General features: G+C 45.7%; 1 protein-coding gene and 1 pseudogene across 1 annotated transcript in view; one reads left to right on the top strand and one right to left on the bottom strand.

The window, feature by feature from the left end:
- Positions 1-12,490, bottom strand: part of LOC126456044 (tolloid-like protein 1) — a 1,300,043-nt gene that overhangs the window by 226,517 nt on the left and 1,061,036 nt on the right. The window lies entirely within an intron of this gene.
- LOC126459100 (5S ribosomal RNA) lies at positions 9,810-9,927 on the top strand (annotated as a pseudogene).

The raw sequence follows: 12,490 nt of genomic DNA, 5'->3' as shown, positions 1-12,490 counted from the left end.
GGACATGGAGTAGATACAGAGAGACAAGAACTGCTGGTGACATGCCTCGCTTAGACTGCCCAAGGGCTACTACTGCAGTGGAAGATCGCTACCTACGGGTTAAGACTAGGAGTAACCCTGACAGCCATCATGTTGAATAACACTTTTCGTGCAGTCACAGACAAACTGCGCGCAAATAGGCTGCACGATGCGCAACTTCACTCCTGACGTCCATGGCGAGGTCCATCTTTGCAACCACGACACCATGCAGCGCGATACAGATGAGCCCAACAACATATCGAGTGAAGCGCTCAGAAATGTGCATCACGGCCTCTTCAGCGATGAGTGTCACATATGCCTTCAACCAATCGTCGGAGACGTGTCTGGAGGCAACTTGGTCAGGCTGAACGCCTTGTCGGAAATGTCTTCAACCAGACAATCGTCGGAGACAATTTGGAGGCAACCCGGTGAGGCTGAACGCCTTAGACACACTGTCCAGTGAGTGGAGCAAGGTGGAGGTTCCTTGCTGTTTTGGGGTGGCATTATGTGGGGCTGATGTACGTCGTTGATGGTCATGGAAGGCGCCCTAACGACTGTACGATACGTGAATGCCATCCTCCGACCGATAGTGGAACCATATCGGCAGCATATTTACAGTTCCAACTTAATTCCTATTATGCTTCACGTGACAATTTTTATTTAGATGCACAACTGAACCCTTACCGAGGCGTCTTCCACAACGCATTTGGACTATTTCTCAGTGCTCATGCACACAAACACAATCCTCCGTTGCTCCGTAGGGCTCTCTGCCAGTTCTCAGTACTTATACGCACAATAAAAATTCCAAGCCGTCTTCAGCGATACATCACGATTGCCTGCCAGTCCTCAGTGCCCCTGCGCACCATAAAAATTTCATGTCGTTCCCATTGATGTAACAGGGCTCCTTCCTGGTCCTTCACTCTTCCCACGTCCTTAATGCTCAACTGTGCGCTCCACTTTCTGTGACATCAGCCGTGTCGCTCCTTCTGCATTGCAAGCGTGCTCTAAGCCCGAAGTGCTTCCGCTGCCATAGAGCCAACATATCACCTCCTTGTGCACCATGCTTGCTAACATCCATTTTGCTCCCAAGGCAACAAAACGGGGCGTACTGCTATTCTGTAAGGATGCTGCGGAAGACAACCTAATGGATCCTGCCATGAAATGAAATGGCACTGTAGACCATCACTCTTGATTGTCGAGACATATGACGGGCGCCAGCCATGTTGGTACCCAACCGCTGCCCGAGGCGTCTTCAAACACGTCTTCGATCTGGAATGACAGTGACTATAGTAGGATTATCTTCAGTGATGAATCTCGCTTCGAACTGAGCCCAGACGACCAACGGAGACGTGTCTGAGGACGCCCCACATGGTGGTCGAACTGTAGCTCGCCATATGGTTCAAATGGCTCTGAGCACTGTGGGACGTAACATCTAAGGTCATCAGTCCCCTAGAACTTAGAACTACTTAAACCTAACTAACCTAAGGACATCACATACATCCATTCCCGAGGCAGGATTCGAACCTTCGACCATAGCGGTAACGTGGTTTCACACTGAAGCGCCTAGAACCGCCTAGAACCGCTCGGCCACACCTGCCGGCCCGCCATATGGCCCGATAGCCAAGAATGATTATCAGTTGTGCCATTTCTGTTCGTAATAGGTCCCCTTTGGTTGTCATCCGCTGCACCTTTTGTCTTCGTGCCCAAACCTTACCTTGGCCAGCAAGGTTGCCATATCTCTCCACAATTGAGAATGTTTGGAGCATTATGGGTAAGGCCCTCCAACCATCTAGAGATTTTGGCGATCTAGCGCCTCACTTGGTCATAATTTGGCAAGATATCCTTCAGGAGGATATCCACAACTCGGTCAATCAATGACAAGCTGAATAACTGTTTGCTGAAAGACCAGGCGTGGACCAACGCGTTATTGACTTACTCAATGTGTGAAGGTCTTCCTCTCGAATAAATAATGCAGATTTTCTGAAATTATAATCGATTGTCTGTCTGTAAAAGTACATCACATCAACCGATTTCCGTTGCATTCGGATGATTTCTTGACTTTTTTCCCGTCTTAGAGTGTACTGTCTGTGAAGGCAACTTGTTTGGTATGAGTTCTTTATTTTTAATGTTGTTGTAGTAGCTTCACCTCCTTCACTCTTAATGATTTACGTAACTTAGGTTTGCGCTCGTGACTTTGTGCTTCATTTGGCAGACACTCTGAAGGTTGATTTTGCTCGAAACATGTCAATACAAATTTTATCGAGCATCTGACCAATTCATTTCAAGCGACTCGTATAGCAGTGATATAAGATGTGCTCTCAGTTAAATACAGTAACGTTTTCGTGAGTCAAGACATTACTCATGATGACTTTAATTTAAAGATCTTTTTGTATTATAGAATGTTTATTGCGTTAGTTATATGGGTTATTCCATATCAAATAACCTGATTTCGGAACATTGTCCTGCTCGATCATCATCGATTTCTACTAAATTTTACCTGAACATCCACATATGTCCCCAATGAACACTGCTAAAGTTTAGAGTTCGTCGAAGTAATGGAAACGGAAATGAGCGTTTGGCGTAATTGGCCGGGAGGCCCCTCACGGGGCAGGTCCGGCCGCGTTGTCATTTGTTTGACTCCATGAGCGACTTTGCGCAAAGCAAGCGTGAACCTCTGGTGACTTTAAAGTGTTGAATCTCGGGCAGTTGTTCGTTGAAAGAAAAGAAATTCTGCCAACATTAGGCGTTCTCTTAAGAATAATAACAAAAACAACTTAACGAGCGATATTCAGCAAGCAAATTTTAAGCAAAGTCCCCCGAAAAAATCGGCGCCTATGAAAATAAAGAAGTTTCGCTTCTTATACCTCTACAGGTATGACGAACGTGGAACTTGGCATGTAATAACATAGCAATACAAAGTTCTCAAATGTAAAGTTTCACTTATGTAACTCCTTTCAATACTGAATAAATTGAAGCGCATAGTTGAAGATTTGGCAAAAATGTAAAAAAACGCGGTATTTTCGTTTTGTGATTTTGCAAGAAACTGTGTTCTATAAAACTCTCGACACTGGACTTATTAGAAAGATCGTGGTTTCAACCACAAAGAAAGTGTATTTGATTACGCAATCCGGGCTAATAATGCTAGATAATTTGAATTACAGTTGGGAGCGAAAATCGCGGCACGAAAAAAATGTAGACGTGGGATTGTTATATCTCGTAGAGAAAACGCATGCCAAACATGAAACTTAATGCGCAATAACTCGGTAGCACATAGAATTGAAACACAAACTTTGGACACAACAACTTAGCAACAGAAGGTTATCCAATATAAAATATCATACGCCTATTGCTTTCCAGATTTTTACACAATCAGTTCAAACGTGATTTTAGTAAAAAACTACAAAAATATATCAATTGATTCGAATGTTTCTAAAAATATATACTGTAATATTGAGATGTTTAAACTCAAAATTGATATTATCTTTTGCTTGAAACCTACCTGAGATATACCTACAGATTGAAGGTAGTTAGCAAACGGCTTTGAAAGCAAACAGGTACCACCACAAGGCATTGGGGTGTAAATTAAGACAGAAAATTAAAGGCTTGTGAAGCTAGATGAAGAAAACCACAGGCAGGGGGTATTGCATGTCCCCTAAGGCGACGGGGTTGCCGGTTCATATTCTTGAATGCAAAATGTCACCATGGACCAAGAGATATTACTTGTCAGTTTAAAAATAGAAACCACATGCAACGATGCATGGACAACAGGTTGCTGCAATAAGCTTCGTGGTATAATGCCATTAATCAATGAGTTATAAGAACTTTATTCGCAGGGCCATTTTTCGAACTGTTTTGCCTCAATATATGTGACATTGTTAGCCCACGTTGGGAATTAAAATCACTGTTCTGGGAAGATGGGGGCTTAAAGCTCGTTTTTGTTTCAAATGGGTGTAGTTTTGAAGCTTTAATACGAAATGGTATTTGCAAAAGATGAGTCACGTGTATCCTATTTTTACAGTTTCACAAAAATAATCTTTTCGTCGAATTTGTAGATTACTGGAAAACAATAGGTGAATGAAATTTCGCACACCACATCATTGTCTTAACGAGCTATTGTGTATTAAGTTTAACATGGTGATTCAAATTATCTGTCACTGTTAGCCCGCGTTTGATAATTAAGTACCCTTTCTTTACCGATTTTGATTCAAATTACACGGCATTGCTAGCCCACGTTTGATAATTAAATACTCTTTGTTTTGCGATTCAAACCGTGGTTTTTCTAATGAGCCCAGTGTGGAAAGTTGTACAGAACATAATGTTTTGCAAAGTCAGGTCGAAAGTACCGCATTTTTGTCCCTTCTGCGAACTCTTCAACTTTGCACCTAATTTATTCAGTATTGGAAAGAGATACATAAATGACACTTTATATTTGAGAACCTTGTGTTCTTAGGTTACTAAATTCCAAGTTTTACGGTCGTCATATCTTTAGCGCTTCAGATATAAAAAGCAAAACTTGGTTATTTTCACGGGCGTCGATGATTTCGGGCTATTTTGCTTAAAATTTTGTGGCTGAATAGTGTTCGTTAATTTTTTTTTCATTGTTATTCCTAAGAGAACGCACAGAATACATAGAGTTGTACAAAATGGCAAAATTTCATTTCTTTCGACGAGCCACTGTCCGAGATATATGAGCTCAAAGTTGCCAGAAATCGACGCTCGCTTTGTGCAAAGTCGCAAGTGGAATCAAACAAATGACTGTTTCTAGGCCAGTATTGCTTCTGCCAACGTTAAACTTTACTAACGTTAATGGAGGACAAGTGCGAATGTTCACACAAAATGTCAACGAAATGTGCGCTGGGCTAGGATGCAAGCCTATGTGAGTTGACACTCGTATTGAAGAGTAGCTGTAGCAGATTGAGTGGGCGCGTGTCACATAGGCACACGTTTTGGGGAGAAACTGTTCGACGCCGAATGAATAAGAAAGCAGACAACATGTCAAAAGTAGAGCGAGTCAATGAACAGCTTATTAACATCGTCAAACGACCGTGCAATTTGCAAGCTATGTACGCCTAAAAGAATGTGAAGTTCGATTTCGGTGTCGGCTAGCAATGTTTTGGTAGAGTCTAAGACAAGCAGCGAGATGATGGAAGTTGTCGCGCGTCTGCGTGTGAGGCAGCGCGCGCTCGGACCATCAAGTATTAACGTGGCGTGGCGCGGGCTTGTGGCAGCGATATTTCTGCTGGGGGCCGCGCCGCCAGTCCCACGAGCCTAATTTATATTTCACTGGGCGCCGGCCCCGCCCCCTGCCTGATCCGTCAAACTCCATTTGGCCTGACGCCCACTCCCAATAGCGCTCCCCTGATTGGCCGGCGAGCCGCTGCCCGTCCTGATTGCGCGGCTGGCGATCTTTCCTCTGCCGCTGGCTGCCGCTCGAAGAGGAAAAGTCTCTGCTGCGAATGAGAGGATGACCGCCTTCCACCCAATCACGGCCACCAGCCAGCTGCAATTGCGATCTTCTACACTGCTAGTCTCTACAGCTACAACACAGCAAAGACGTCAAAATCATGTGCTTGGGTACGCAAATGATTGATGTTTCAGATCAACCGCGCAAAGTACATAGCAGTACGCCATCTCTACTCATCATCTCAGGAATGATTACGCAGGTGGTATCTTATTCAGGTTTCGTATTTGGACAAGGTGATGTTACGAAACTTCCTGGCAGATTAAAACTGTGTGCCGGACCGAGACTCGAACTCGGGAACTTTGCCTTTCGTGGGCAAGTGCTCTACCAACTGAGCTACCCGACTCACAACCCGTCCTCACAGCTTTACTTCCGCCAGTACCTGGTCTCCTACCTTCCAAACTTTACAGAAGCTCTCCTGCGAACCCTTCTGGAAACATCCCCCAGGCTGTGGCTAAGCCATGTCTCCGCAATATCCTTTCTTTCAGGACTGCTAGTTCTGCAAGGTTCGCAGGAGAGCTTCTGTAAAGTTTGGAAGGTAGGAGACGAGATACTGGCAGAAGTAAAGCTGTGAGTACCGGGCGTGAGTCGTGCTTCGGTAGCTCAGATGGTAGAGCACTTGCCCGCGAAAGGCAAAGGTCCCGAGTTCGAGTCTCGGTCCTGCACACAGTTTTAATCTGCCAGGAAGTTTCATATCAGCGCACACTCCGCTGCAGGGTGAAACCCTCATTCATAAGGTGATGTTATGCCTTGCGTAAGGCTAAGTTCATATTTAACGCATGCTAACGCGCGATCAGATTTCAAGAGTGTCGATATCGAGCGATAGAGCGTGTTAGTACCTGCAAATTCTCGCTCTCTGTTTCAGTTTCATATACACTCCTGGAAATTGAAATAAGAACACCGTGAATTCATTGTCCCAGGAAGGGGAAACTTTATTGACACATTCCTGGGGTCAGATACATCACATGATCACACTGACAGAACCACAGGCACATAGACACAGGCAACAGAGCATGCACAATGTCGGCACTAGTACAGTGTATATCCACCTTTCGCAGCAATGCAGGCTGCTATTCTCCCATGGAGACGATCGTAGAGATGCTGGATGTAGTCCTGTGGAACGGCTTGCCATGCCATTTCCACCTGGCGCCTCAGTTGGACCAGCGTTCGTGCTGGACGTGCAGACCGCGTGAGACGACGCTTCATCCAGTCCCAAACATGCTCAATGGGGGACAGATCTGGAGATCTTGCTGGCCAGGGTAGTTGACTTACACCTTCTAGAGCACGATGGGTGGCATGGGATACATGCGGACGTGCATTGTCCTGTTGGAACAGCAAGTTCCCTTGCCGGTCTAGGAATGGTAGAACGATGGGTTCGATGACGGTTTGGATGTATCGTGCACTATTCAGTGTCCCCTCGACGATCACCAGTGGTGTACGGCCAGTGTAGGAGATCGCTCCCCACACCATGATGCCGGGTGTTGGCCCTGTGTGCCTCGGTCGTATGCAGTCCTGATTGTGGCGCTCACCTGCACGGCGCCAAACACGCATACGACCATCATTGGCACCAAGGCAGAAGCGACTCTCATCGCTGAAGACGACACGTCTCCATTCGTCCCTCCATTCACGCCTGTCGCGACACCACTGGAGGCGGGCTGCACGATGTTGGGGCGTGAGCGGAAGACGGCCTAACGGTGTGCGGGACCGTAGCCCAGCTTCATGGAGACGGTTGCGAATGGTCCTCGCTGATACCCCAGGAGCCACAGTGTCCCTAATTTGCTGGGAAGTGGCGGTGTGGTCCCCTACGGCACTGCGTAGGATCCTACGGTCTTGGCGTGTATCCGTGCATCGCTGCGGTCCGGTTCCAGGTCGACGGGCACGTGCACCTTCCGCCGACCACTGGCGACAACATCGATGTACTGTGGAGACCTCACGCCCCACGTGTTGAGCAATTCGGCGGTACATCCACCCGGCCTCCCGCATGCCCACTATACGCCCTCGCTCAAAGTCCGTCAACTGCACATACGGTTCACGTCCACGCTGTCGCGGCATGCTACCAGTGTTAAAGACTGCGATGGAGCTCCGTATGCCACGGCAAACTGGCTGACACTGACGGCAGCGGTGCACAAATGCTGCACAGCTAGCGCCATTCGACGGCCAACACCGCAGTTCCTGGTGTGTCCGCTGTGCCGTGCGTGTGATCATTGCTTGTACAGCCCTCTCGCAGTGTCCGGAGCAAGTATGGTGGGTCTGACACACCGGTGTCAATGTGTTCTTTTTTCCATTTCCAGGAGTGTATTTTGCTAACGATTGTTCGAGGCGGAGCAACACTTTCATCTAAAATTGAGGCTATATTTGGAGCAATTCGTCATGTATGCAGAGTTATCTAGATGGAAAGAAAAGAGGAGAAAAAATGGATTCAAATATCTCAAGGATAACAACGGTACGCAATGTTTCCTCATCACTGTATTCGAGCTCTCGATACTGAACATGTCGGAAGGCAAAATTTAGAACATTGTTCTTACACTTCAGTTACCTAGTCCTGTTTGCGCTGTGTGATCTTAACTATCGCTTTAACCGGGTAGACAATCACGCTTTTGAAAAAGACAGTGACTAAGGAATTGTCACATACTGCCTTCTATATGAAAAACGCACGGGGCAAGTCTTAGGACATATCGAAAAAAAAATCTTTAACAGATAACCACGAATGCCTCTTCCTCATTGGAAAGTAGCTGAAGAAGTATTTGGGCTGAAAGAAAATTTAATGACACTCTATGGCGTAAATTAGCCAGTTGTAAACGAATTATTATTTAACTACGGGCGAATTTTAGCACGTAGGTGCGTTGAGTGTAGTTTTGGTGTAGAGAAACCTACATCAGTGTCCAATGTGTCGAACACGATGTAAATGCAATTAAAGTACTTCTCAACTATGTTGGAATGACATGGATTTAAACACCAAGATATCTTCGAAGGAAATCTTTCAAGTATAAATGCTACCGACAATGGACGACCAACTTCAGCGGCGGATAACGTTCTGGCTAAATTTGCTAACTATATTCCAACTTACTGACCTCTGTTTTACTTTGTCAATTAATAGCTCCGTGTCAATGTCCTCGCCTTCGCTTCACTCATGTTTCACAAAGTCCAACAAATAAAAAAGCAACGAACACACACAAAACACCTCTGGTCATGTCGGAAACGCGCTGTTAGATGAGCAGCACACATGCGATATTCGTCTTTCTAACTGTGCGTCAACGCGCTTTTGTCTGCATCTAGAGACTTTTTGCGTAAACGCTGCGTTAACACGCGCGCATGTCATGGGTTGTAAGTTAGTTGTTGCATGTCTAAACGCGCGATTCGAAAACGCATGTCACATATCCCTCATGTGAACAGAGCTAAGGAAGAGAAACGTCTACCACTATGTGTCATGTTCTGACAGAGGGGAGCATGGCATATCAGGACTGCTGTTTATCACTCCGCGATATTGCTGCTCTCGTTGGTCGGATAGCAGCGACTGTCATGCGCATACGAAATCGGTAGTTTCAAAAGGGTTAATACCCACTTGCATGCAGGATCGAAACATTCCCACTTGGCAAGCATCCGAGAATACATAAATTTTGTCCTCTCTACTGTGCAGGATCGCACACGCACGGCACCTGGCTTCAGTCAAAAACTGAGCATCTATGCAGCAAGGTAGTGCGGCAAGGTACGTAGCACCATGGACTGTCAGCGTGGCGGGTTCCCTCCACTTGCCGGCAGTGCTAGGCGCGCCGTCAACAGCACAGGGTACAGAGGTGGAACCTCGCCATCTTTTCAGACTAATCCCTGTTCTGTGTGGTGGACATACCCATGTGTGGAACCTCTGACGAGTATGAACATTGCCAGATGGCTTTCGCCATCGTCATACGGGCACAGCACATGCAGTGCTGGCATGGGGTGCCACGCGATCACCTCTGTGACGTTATCTTTCAACGAGATAACGCAAGACCACGTTGCTGTCGTCACCCACCGCGACACAGAGGGGTGTTGGACTGTTGATACAGCAGCACATTCTCCAGATCTCCCACCCATCGAAAGAATCTAGCCACGGATTGCCGCGAAGCTGGTATACCACCATTCGACAGCCTCTACGACCAATTACTGTGGTATGCATTTGAAGCAGCACGGAATGGCGTAATCATATCAGTATTCCAAGCTCACTTCCACTAGATGCACAGCCGAATTAGAGCAACGGATGTTGCTAAACGTGACAGCTCTATGTATTAAACTTCAAACTCTGGAGACCCCCAAATCGCCTACAAACTTTATCATGCAGTCTTTCTGCTTATTAGCCAATGGCCTTGCCACAGTGGTAACACCGGTACCCGTCAGATAACCGAAGTTAAGCGCTGTCGGGCTGGGCTAGCACTTGGATGGGTGATCATCCGGTCTGCCGAGCGCTGTTGGCAAACGGTGTGTACTCAGCCCTTGTGAGACAAACTAAGGAGCTAAATGACTGAGAAGTAGCAGCTACGGTCTCGGACACTGACATACGGCCGGGAGAGCGGTGTGCTGACCACATGCCGCTCCATATCCGCATCCAGTGACGCCTGTGGTTTGAGGATGACACGGCGGCCGATCGGTACCTTTGGGCCTTCATGGCCTGTGCGGAAGGAGTGTTTTTCTGCCTATTGTACACGCATAGCTCGTAAAATTTCATTATTTTCAGTTCTTCCTCTTGCAGTAGATTTAATAGCCAGCAGTGTAGTTATCTACAGGAATTGCAAAAAATAAAATTAGGATGATATAAACACTTCATGTCGGGATCTTGTTTTCTGTTTCAGTATATCGAAAAATTTCAATTGCTTCCTCCTTGTGCTATCGGGAAATAGTATTTGTTTTCAGACGGCACTACATTGTGGAATATGTCAGTGTGCTTAGAACCACGATAGCCATATTGACCCTGGTTCGCGTATAGTAGCAAATCAAAACGAGGGCTGCAATCGAAAATACTGCCAGTTGTGATAGCCGTTATATGATACAGCTGTTAAAGGCAAAACATGTCAAACTTTGTGACATGAATAGTGAATTTTTGCCTGTGTACAGACCTGAAGTGGCCAGGAAAATAGTTGTGCCACAATGGTGTCCTTTAAAAATTGTAAGGACGAATTTCACTCATGATAACTTAAGTGGTCGTTCGTCTGCTTTCAGCAACGAAGTAGAGCAAAAAAATTGTGACATAATTTTCGAAATGGACTTCTCTCGACATCTCAGCTCTCAGTTAGCTTTATGCAAGGTTCATGGAGAGTTTTTCAGGAGATCAGAACCAAACAATGAGACATCAACGTGTACAGTGATCGACGGGTTCCAGAACCTCTGTCTGTGAACCGCAAAACACAACGGGTTACTGCTTGTCTGGACTTTCATTTTCCTTTGCATCCGGAAGGAGAAGACCAGCCGAGCAGATTCGCCTTCGGTAACGAGCCGTAGGTTTCCTACGCTGACCTGGAGACAAAATGGCTGTCAGTGATATGGAGTTATACTGCTTCCCTGACACACCAAGAGAAGCTTGCAAAACACTGTCAGACAAAGTTAATGAGTATCGTTCTCTGGGACGCTAAAAGATGTTATTGATGTCGTTTCGATATGACAATGTTTAACCACATCCTTCCCGGCGAAGGAAGAGTTTTTGCTTAATTTAAAATGGCACATTTTTCAACACACGCCGTGCATCCCACATTAAATTTTAAGACAAATTTTCTTTACGTATTCCAAATTTTTTTGTAGCCTGATGGAGTATACTTTCCATACATCTCTCGTACTATTATCTATTGCGAAGATTTCAGAGCTGTTAGTACGCCTGTGATCCATTTAGTGTTCTGTTGGTTAAACGCCACGCTACCGGACAGTCTCCCAACGAAGACAAATTGTCGGTACCTGCTACGTTGGCGCATTTGTAAAACATTCGCAAATCTGTCAGTAATATATACAACGTAGTCTGAGAAACACACTGGTGGGAGAAAAACAGACGTGTTTATACACTAGTCTGCAAAACTTAAGGACGAAAGTAACTTTCGCATGATATGCCACTATCAAGCAACATAGTTCGATGAAACTTGGACCATGCATAGAAAGAATTGCAACGGTATCGTACAGAAAGTAACAGCGAGAAATACGCAATGTTCCACGACATTACTGAGCGCGTTACGCCATCTTGCTGACACTACGGGTAATGTAACTGATGATGATAAACAAAAGGCCGAAATTCTAAACCTAGCTTTCAAAAACTCGTTTACGGTAGAGGACTGCAGTACCATTCCCCCTTTCAATTATCGAACAAACGAAACGATGGCTGACGTGGTATTTAGTGTATCTGGGACTGTAAAACAGTTAAGATCCTTAGACGCCAGAAAGGCATATGGCCCAGACGGTATCCCCGTAAGATTTTATATTGACTATGCTACAAATATAGCACCATTCTTATCCATCATCTATCAGAGATAATTGAAACAGTGGGAAGTTCCGCGGGATTGGAAGAAGGCCCAGGTCATAGCAATCTATAAAAAAGGTAAGAAAATCGGATGCACATAATTACCGGCGAGTTTCACTGACATCGATTTGTTGTAGAATCATGGAACATACTTTGTGTTCAGATATAATGACCTTTCTAGACTCTGAGAAGCTCATCTGCAGAAACCAGTACGTTTTTAGGAAACAGCGGTCATGCGAGACACAGCTGGCCCTCTTTGTTCATGATATACAACAGGTTCTAGATACCGGCTCCCACGTTGATGCCATATTTCTTGACTTTCGAAAGGCGTTCGACTCAGTTCCGCACTGTCGCTTGCTACAAAAAGTGCGCGCTTACGGTCTATCCGATGACATATGCAGTTGGATAGAAAGTTTTCTAATAGATAGGAAGCAGTATGTCGTCCTGAACGGGGTGACTCCAGCAGAAACACGGGTAACTTCAGGTGTGACCCAGGGCAGCGTAATAGGTCCTCTGCTTTTTACGATTTACATAAACGATCT

The sequence above is a fragment of the Schistocerca serialis genome, chromosome 2 (assembly GCF_023864345.2).
Source record: "Schistocerca serialis cubense isolate TAMUIC-IGC-003099 chromosome 2, iqSchSeri2.2, whole genome shotgun sequence".
NCBI classification, from domain to species: Eukaryota; Metazoa; Arthropoda; class Insecta; order Orthoptera; family Acrididae; genus Schistocerca; species Schistocerca serialis.
The sequence above is the reverse complement of the archived record's forward strand: the minus strand, read 5'-3'. Positions and strand labels throughout refer to the sequence as shown.